The sequence below is a fragment of the Cebus imitator genome, unplaced genomic scaffold, assembly GCF_001604975.1.
Source record: "Cebus imitator isolate Cc_AM_T3 unplaced genomic scaffold, Cebus_imitator-1.0 Scaffold85, whole genome shotgun sequence".
Taxonomy (NCBI): Eukaryota; Metazoa; Chordata; class Mammalia; order Primates; family Cebidae; genus Cebus; species Cebus imitator.
The window spans coordinates 8,540,811-8,550,178 of NW_016107400.1; the positions used below are offsets into that span (position 1 = coordinate 8,540,811).

The 9,368-nt window shown below is 41.2% G+C and overlaps 1 protein-coding gene across 1 annotated transcript in view; it reads left to right on the forward strand.

The window, feature by feature from the left end:
* HS3ST4 (heparan sulfate-glucosamine 3-sulfotransferase 4) overlaps positions 1-9,368 on the forward strand; it is a 434,722-nt gene that overhangs the window by 370,733 nt on the left and 54,621 nt on the right. The window lies entirely within an intron of this gene.

The following is a 9,368-nucleotide window of genomic DNA, read 5'->3' on the forward strand; positions in this document are numbered from 1 at the left end:
CCAGCCTGGCCAACATAGTGACACTGAAAAAAGAATTACAAATTAGCTAGGTGTGATGGTACACACCTGTAGTCCTAGCTACTTGGGAGACTGGATGGGAGGAGTGCTTGAGCCCAGGAGTTTGAAGCTGCATTGAGCTATGATTGCACCACTCCACTCTAGCCCGGGTGACAGAGGAAGACCCTGTCTCTTAAAAAAAAAATAAAGAAACTGAGTAGGTGAGATGCTCACAGAACCATATTAAGCTGATTTGGCAAACATGTTAAAGGGCATCTGATGCAGCATTTCGCTTGTGGGGAACGTCCTAGCTGATTGCATGGGCTAAGGGCACAGAGTGTTGTTTGGATGCCAGTCATGCACCTCCAGATGCCGCAATGCCTAGGGTAACTAGTAAACTCCAGTAAATTCGCACATTCATGTTGGTAATTAACATCCCCTACTCCCTCAGGGACACAACTAAAACACTGTCAGGATACACTTTCTGGAGGAAATGGCCTTAAATGAGATCTTAGGGAGTCATTTGGATTCACGACTGAAATATATAAGAAGCTAGGTAGGTAACATAAATGAGTGAATGGTGCTAGTGTCCACATATGTGCCGTCGGCATGGTGGGAACTAAGGTGAGCCAGATAGCACAGACCCTATTTAAGAAGCCAGCCGTTGTTCACTGTCTCCAATAATTGTCATACAGGAGGGAATGGGCAGTGTAGCCAAATCTTCCACTCTTGCAAGAGATGATGGAAATCTTTTAAACTAAACTCCGTTTTTAAAAGTTAGTTATCTTTAATCCCTAACCAAAAATAAAAAAGTTTCCAGTGCTGTCTTAATGATTAGTAAGATGTTTAGGGTCTAGAGGGTAGAAGGGAGGCTTGCTGGGTGTGGGGTAGACCATGAGCTAAGGCCCAGAGGGAGAACCGAATATCATGCAGAAGCCACAGTGAAGCATGCATATGTCCCGGGGGATTTTGGGACTGGTGGGAAAAACATAGGGTACATAAGACCAGATTAAGGAGAGACTTGAAGTCAGCCAGAGTAATTCAGATATGATTCATGGTATAGGCCAGGACTGGGAAAGCCCAGGAGCTTTCCTAGTCCTAGCAGCAGGGATTGTAGTGTTAATTATGTGGCTATCACCACCAGCAAAGTGAATTTGAGGTTGAACTAAAATACATTCCAGATGGTATCTCGCTGTGGCTTTGATTTGCATTTTTATGACCAATGTATTTTAGCTTTTTTTCATATGATACCTCAAAGACCTAAAGAGAGAAACACCATTTGACCCAATATTCCTATTACTGGGTATATACCTAAAGGAATATAAAACATACTATTATAAAGACATGTGCATGCAAATATTCAATGCAGCACTATTTATAATAGCGAAGACATGAAATCAACCCAAATGCCCATCATTGATAGATTGAATAATGAAAATGTGGTAAATGTACACTGTGGAATACTATGCAGCCATATAAAAGGATGAGAGCATGTCCTTTGCAGAGTCATGGATGGAGCTGTAGGCTGATATCCTTAGCAGACTAACACAGGACAGAAAACCAAATACTACATGTTCTAACTCATAAGTGGGAGCTAAATGATAAAAACACATGGAGACACAGAGGGGAATGACACACACCAGCGCCTTTTGGAGGGTGGAAGGTGGGAGGAGGGAGAGAATCAAGAAGAATAACCAATGGGTACTTGGCTTAATACCTGGGTGCTGAAATAATCTGTACAAGTAACCCCCACAACACAGGTTTACCTTTGTAACAAACCTGTACTTGTACCCTTGAACTCAAAATAAAAGTAAAAAAGAAAAGATAAAAATAAAATATAGTCCAGTAAGGCCGGGCAGTCAGCATAGACTAAACCACAAAGTAAGTGATAAAGAGGAGACAAAATGATGTGCATGAATTTCAACATTTATGGACAGCTCCTAGTTTCTAACCTCGGTACACCAGCCTAGACACAGGAGATCAAACATAAGTAAGAAGTGAATCACACCTTAAGCTACTGATAACCTAAATTGAAAAGTTCAGATAGAGGAAAATTAGAGATCAACTTCCAAAACCTTGCACTGGCTTCTTAGTTGTGATAGAAAAGAGCAAATCAGGGTAATTGTCTACATCTCATATACATTAATGGCACACGTCTGCCCATTTTCATGGCATTACGCTACTCAAAAGAGATGGTTGTGAGATCCATGCAGCTGCCCATTGCATGACATGCCATATCTTTATAATCTCATAGAGAAGAGTGGTCTTCACTGTGAACCCTAAAATGCAAGGCACAAGCAAGACCACTCAATAGAAGACTTGCCTTGCAAGTGCTGTGCTTAGGACATGAACACCTGTAAAAAGTAGAGATGGTAAAAGTTTTTACAAACAATACAAGGGGTGTGAGCTAGTTATTAGATAAAGGAAGTCCTACATGTCTATCATATAAAACTGATTTTTCTTGGCCCAAAATTCTTAAAAAAAGAATTTGTAAAGAGAAGTGGGAAGAAGAATATTCTCTTGCAAGAGAGATGGAGTATTTTAATACTGTTCTTGAGAGCAAGAATATTATCACTGCATCGTTTTGTACTATCTGCTATCTGAGGAAACGAACCATTCTACATAAGAAATGAACAAAGGCAGAAAGTTTTAATCTGTTCCTTGTTCAGTCCCTTCCTTCTTCTTTCCTTCTCTTCCTTGCTCCCTTTCTTCTTTTCTTCCCCTTTCCCATCTACTCATTCTTTGAGCATCTGCAAGAAACCTGGGTGATTCCTAACATGAATCTATGGTTCAGGTGAATGAGACTCCCCATGAGCAGCTGCGGTGTTGAGACACTCAAAAGGTTAATTGCAGAAAGACAGCGTGCACTTGCAGAAGGGCAGCTAGAATAAAGTGCTGAATTCTTCTTGCCTAATTGGCACCGCAGAATTCCACATGATTTCTTGAGTCTCACTTTAGAATGAGAGCCTCACTCTACATTCTTTCTATGACCAAAGGAAGGAGATCCCTTTGCAGGCCATGCTCAGGAATGTCTGTTCTGTGGACATTGATTCTATATATGGAATGGATTCCTGTGGGATTGTGTAGGCATTAGCAAATTTTATGTAGTAAATAATCATTGGCAGGGTCTGTGCTGTGGAACAGGACTGTAGACACAGATAAAGACATATGGAGGCTCCCAAAAGCTAGATCGGGTAGGAAGGTCCTTATAAACGCATGGGAATTTGAGGGGTAGAGGGGATTAAGCACCATTTTTAGGCTGCACCAGTTGCCCAGATTGCCCAGAGGGGTGGCTTGTCCCTCATCATCTCTACTTAACACTTCCACATCTCCTCCAAACAAAATGTAATTGAAATAAAAATAAAATGTCTAAGTGTGCTTCCTGTGCAAATATTATTTTCAGACAAGTCTCCAGCCCTGAGTCCAACCAAATAGCTTCTTCTAACCACCTCCTAGAGAGAAGTTCTGAATCAGCACTGATTCGCTGCCCCTCCTCATTTTGAACACATAAATTCTGAACACAAAAATAATAGCATCATCAATTGTTCTCCTTCTCTGCTAGTTCATGTCCCAAGGGAGATGACTAAAAATAAGTTGGATTCATAAAGATATTGAGTGTAACTTTTCTCTTCCACTTATTGAGTTTGTGACCCTAAGTGTGGTATTCCCACTCCCCACCCCAACCACCCCTGTGTCTCCTCGCTGATTCTGTTTTCTCTTTAGTAACTTGGGCAGATGAAATTGTCCTCCCAGGTTTGAATTAAATAAAGTAAGGAAAAATTGCTGCTGGCACTAACCAATAATTAGGGAAGTTCAGCTTTCTTCACATCTCCAGAAAAGACACCATCCCTGATATGGTTTGGCTGTGTCTCTACCCAAATCTTAAACTGTAGCTCCCATAATTCCCAGGTGTCATGGGAAGGACCTGGTGGGAGGTAACTGAATCATGAGTGTGGGTCTTTCCTATGCTGTTCTCATGGTAGTGAATAAGACTCATGAGATCTGATGGTTTTATAAAGGGCAGTTCCCCTACACATGCTGTCTCTTGCTTGCCTGCCATCATGCAAGACATAACTTTGCTCCTTTGCCTTCCACCATGACTGTAAGGCCTCCCCAACCATGTGGAACTGTGAGTCAACTGAAGCTCTTTCCTTAATGAATTACCCAGTCTTGGCTATGTTTTTATTAGCAGCATGAGATCAGACTAATGCAATCCTGGAACAGACATAGACTGTGCTTCACTTTCAAATGTTCAAACTGTGTACAACTTGAATGCACATACTTTGCATATCTACCTCTTCAACCCTGTGACATGTATGCCGAAGGTGTATTATCCTCCTCCTCTGAATTCACATTTACTGCCAACTTACTGGGGACAGATATTGTTCTAATCAGTCCACATAGATTAACCTAATGCCTCAAGGAAGGCATTGTCACATTCAGTGATCCTACGATGCCACCAGTTGTAGGACACAAAACTTTTTTTTTTTGAGACTGAGTCTCTCTCTCTGTCACCCAAGCTGGAGTGCAGTGGTGCAATCTTGGCTGACTGCAACCTCTGCCTCCCAGGTTCAAGCGATTCTCCTGCCTCAGCTTTTGAGTAACTGGGACTACAGATCTGTGCCACCATGCCCAGCTAATTTTTGTATATTTAGTAGAGATGGGGTTTCACCAAATTGGCCACGCTGGTCTCAAACTCCTGACCTCAAATGATCCACCTGCCTAGGTCTCCCAAAGTTCTGGGATTACAGGTGTGAACCACTGCGCCCGGCCCAAAACTATTTTATATTTGACTGTGACATGGCATCAATGATGTGGTACAGCAAATGCCAGCTATATTAAAAAGTTAAAAGTAGTCTTAGGATCAATAAAATAGAGTGATATTCTAGCTTCATTTTACAGGTGAGGGTTCTGAGCATCATAGACATCAAGGGTCTTCCCCACATTTGCGTAACCAGTCAGAGTGTGAAAGAAAATTTGAACCTAAGCCATCTGACTTTGAAGTCCACACTTTTAATCACCTCCCTAAACTTTCTCTCTCCATCAGCAGGTGAATGAACATTTCAGGCAATTTCATCTCCAACCTCAATTATATGCCCTTTGGGGCTCAAGTGGTCGCTTGACTTTTCAGTTTTAAAGAAAGGGAATGAAATTAAAAAACAAGCAAAAATCCTGAAAATACATTCTTGAAAGCTGTATCTAACATACGAGCTATATTTTGGGCTTTTTTGATATTGTTTTGCTCTCTGGAAGCCTTTTAACATGTAGGTGAATTGTTTGACTTTTGCATGTCCAACTTAAGTGCATGATTTCAAGGGTGTTTTACATGTAAATGTTGGCATCTTGATAAATTGTTTGCAAAAGTGACCCCCAGTTCTCCACTCCTGCCTATATCTAGGTTATTTATTTACGTATTTTGTTTGAGACAGGGTGTTGCTCTGTTGCCCAGGCTGGAGGGCAGTGACACAGTCAGAACTCACTGCAGCCTCAATCTCCTGGGTCCAAGTGATCCTTCTGCTTCAGCCTTCAGGGTAGCCACCATGCCAGCTAATTTTTGTATTTTTGTAGAGACAGAGTCTCGCCATGTTGCCCAGACTGGTCTCAAACTCCTGGGCTCGAGTGATCTGTTGAGGGAAGCAGCAATGGAGGAAGGGTTTACAGTGTGTCCACATAAACTGATTACATTCCAGTGCTTCAAGGGAGTGTTATGTCCTTGGGCACTAGGTTTAGAATATCAGAGCTTAGGTCACTCTTTTCCTGGGAACATGCTGGCAATAGAGAGGCCGTCATTCCCAGAGGCCTCCACAACCTTCCACAGTTTATTGTTCCTGATTTCTTTTATACATTACTTATAACCAGTTTATGTAGGCACACGGTAAACCCTTCCTCCATTGCTGCTTCCCCTGACAATGATCCACCTGCCTCAGCCTCCCAAACTGCTGGGCTTACAGGCGTGAGGCGCTGCACCCACATTCTTTAAAATGGGATGCTGCAGCCTCTCCCAACAAGAATGGTATCTGTTTCTCTACCTTGTCAATCTGGGCTGTCTATATGCCTTGGTTTAGCCAATAGAAGGTGGTGGAAGTGATCACTTACTAGTTCTCAGTCTAGGCACCAACAGGTCTTCTGAAATTCGGCTTTTTTTTTTGGAACCTGCTCCTCCATAAAAGCACATCCAGGGTAACCTGCTGGAGGATGAAAGACTACATGGAACAAAGTCAAGTAATGGCAGTTGATGCCTTCTAATAGTGGCCGGCTCCCAGCTGTAGACGTCAGAACAAGCCCAGCTGAAATCCTGTGAGCATAGCCCAGATAATCATAACCTGCACTTGGCACAGTTTGGCAAAACTTCCCAGCCAACCCACAGACTTATAAGATACATAAATGGCTGTTGTTTAAAGGCACTAAATTTTCAGACTGTGTATTATACAGCAATAGCTAACTGATACAGAATCTCAGAGTTTTGGTGAACAAGAAAATGATGGAACAGTTCTCAGGTAAGGTAAAAATTTCCTGGGTGGTCGTTCACCCTAAAAGGATACTTTATACGTACTTTTGCATTGAAAACTTCCCTATTGAAACAACCCCATGTTCTGTATATCCAGTTGCTATAGCAACCTGATACTTTTGTTCTCTGCTCTGGTCTTCCTGATCATATCACTTTGCAGTTAGTCAACATGATGTTGAAACCTTGGTTGTTATGGTAACCTGGGACCATTTTTTAAAAAATGCATTCCATTGACATTGTTTTTGAGGAGACTTGCTATTTAGTCTCCTACTCATCTGGAGAAACTTGTGGTACAGAGCAGAATGCATTTCAGGAAATGCTCCTCTGGGGAGCAATTCTTCATTAAAGCCTCCTTCCAGAAACCTCAGACATTCTGTGCTTTTATGAATTTTTCCTATTTAAATGCCTCTCAGAATTTTGGCGAATTGCAAAGTATGTTTTTAAAAATCCTGAAAGAGACTGAATTGCTAATAGAAAACATATGTAGCTGAATTGTTATTAATTATGCATGAAGCCCCATAGGCATCCCTACACGGAGCTCCACAACCCTAGAGACAAAATTCTTTGTGATGCAAGGAGGGAGCACATTAAACAGAACTGCAAGAAGACATCCCTGGGAGGAGGTGAGGGGTGAGGGAGAAAGGGGTCAGATTTGGAAGGTGATGGGGAAGGGGCTGTGGAAGTTAGGAGTTTGGGGGTTGCGGGGGTTGTGGCCAAAAGTGCAGTTTTAGGACTGAAGAAGGAGGACGGGAAGCAAGGGGCTGAGGAATCTAAGTCCAAAGCAGACTCCAGAGGGAAAAGAAAGTATTTCTGTGCTTCGAGATATCTCAATTTTTGAGACACACAGGGCACTTCCATTTTTGAGGCTTTCGTTATATTAAAAAATCATGACGTGTGAAAACAAGGTTATAAAATAGTAGCATCTGTCCACTGCTTACATTTAATGCTTTCAGTAATAAAAATGTGATGCATTATAGTCACACTGTTTACATGATGATTAGATTTATTTTGAATATGTGCATTAGTCACACACCAAAGGCCAGTTGCAGGACTCACGTGTGAGGCTGTAGGATACACCAGGGCTGGAACCATAATGAGGACAGTGAAATGCCTAAGGTGTAGCACTGAATGGGGGCTCTTATCCTCAGGACCAGACTTCTTTCAGTTTTGTGCCCTAGGTGCTTCACTTGCCTCACCCTAGTCCCTCTCCTGGAATGCACCTTTTCTTCTACCTATCAAGTTAGCATATAACTAAGTACATCATCTCATTTGGAACATTCATGAGAGGTCTCAAGTTGGAGCCAACTGGAAGTGTATAACTTAACTAAATGACTCTCCAATCTTCCTCTTCGATGGGCCCTTCACTTCTTTGAAGTAGCCTTTCCCTATCTTTGGATTTTGATGCAGCTGAAGGAAGGATCATCACACATGAAGGGGAGAATAGTTTGAGAAAGTCAGCACACAGTCATGTAAAACTTCGCCACAAGGAGGCTTGGGTTCTGGGTCCACAGGGGTCACTCATTTGTTGTGTGACCTTCAGCAAATGCCTTTCCTTTCTGGGTGTCTGTGTTCGCCACTCTCAGAAAACATTTGAATGAACTATTTCTTAGGCTTATTCTGATTCAGACTCCCTCGGGTTCTTGATGAGGGGGTCATAGCTTTTAGGAGAGAAGGCAATCTAGAAGAAGGATGCTCCTTCTTCTACCTGCCATCAGGAATTGTGTGCTCTGGCTGATGAACTGATGATAGCTTTGGTGTGGGACACAGGGCATCAGAAGTGGTACCCAGCATCAGACCAGGAATCTCTAGAGTGCTGTAATTGCTCTAGAGAGGGGTATATGCATGGTGGTGGTCTCAGTCTTAGAAATTTAAGATGGTACCTAAAACAGAGTAGCATCCCATTTTTATACATGAGAATCAGTATAGTGCGCTGGCTAAAGGTGTGTTTATGCATCCAAGACAAATCTTTAAAATATTATTCTTCGGAATTTTAAGTTGTCTTTAGATAGAAATCAGTTTTTATATTTCTTATTTTGTGGTCATTACATTTTAAAATCTTGGAATTTTGTTTTGTGTACAATGTGTTTTACGATAAGATCCTGGAATAGTAACGTAGCGCTAGTGCTTTGTCCTATAACTTTTCCATGAAAACAAGACATTTAGTTTGAAAAAAATCAGAAAAATTTAGAAAATTTTCATTGTCTACTTGATAGGAGTCATTTACAAGATCATTCAGTTTGGTGATTCTGATGACTTGTTAGCATTAAGCAAAAAGTTTTCTATTGTAGTAGAAAAGTAAATCTCTACAAAAAATAAATCTACTTAGGTAAGGCATCCTTTAAAAAGGGAAAAGAGCATGTTTATGAAATGGGGCAAAACGTGATGAATTATCTCATGAGCGTAAATGAGTTAATACATGCCAAGAACTTAGAACAGTGTCTAGCACATAGTAAACAGCATTCCCATTCTTACTATTTTTTCAATTTCTTTAATCAACAAACATTTATTGAGCACTTCCTCTATGCCCAACGATGTGGTGAGCATGTTTGATGCACCATTACATGTTAACTTTACAGCAGCCTTTAGAAAGAATGCAGCTCCCTCTTGCAGGGACATTGGATTCTAGTGTCAATGCTGCGGTTGAAAATAGCGTAGTCAGAATTACTCCTGAAAATTTTTTAGATTATGCAAATTTGAGACCTGTCATGCTTTGAGAGTTCAGATCTCCTTCTTCCTTCCTTCCTTCCTTTCTTTTTCTTTCTTTCTTTCTTTCTTTCTTTCTTTCTTTCTTTCTTTCTTTCTTTCTTTCTTTCTTTCTTCTTTCTTTCTTTCTTCTTTCTTTCTTTTTCTTTCTTTCTTTCTC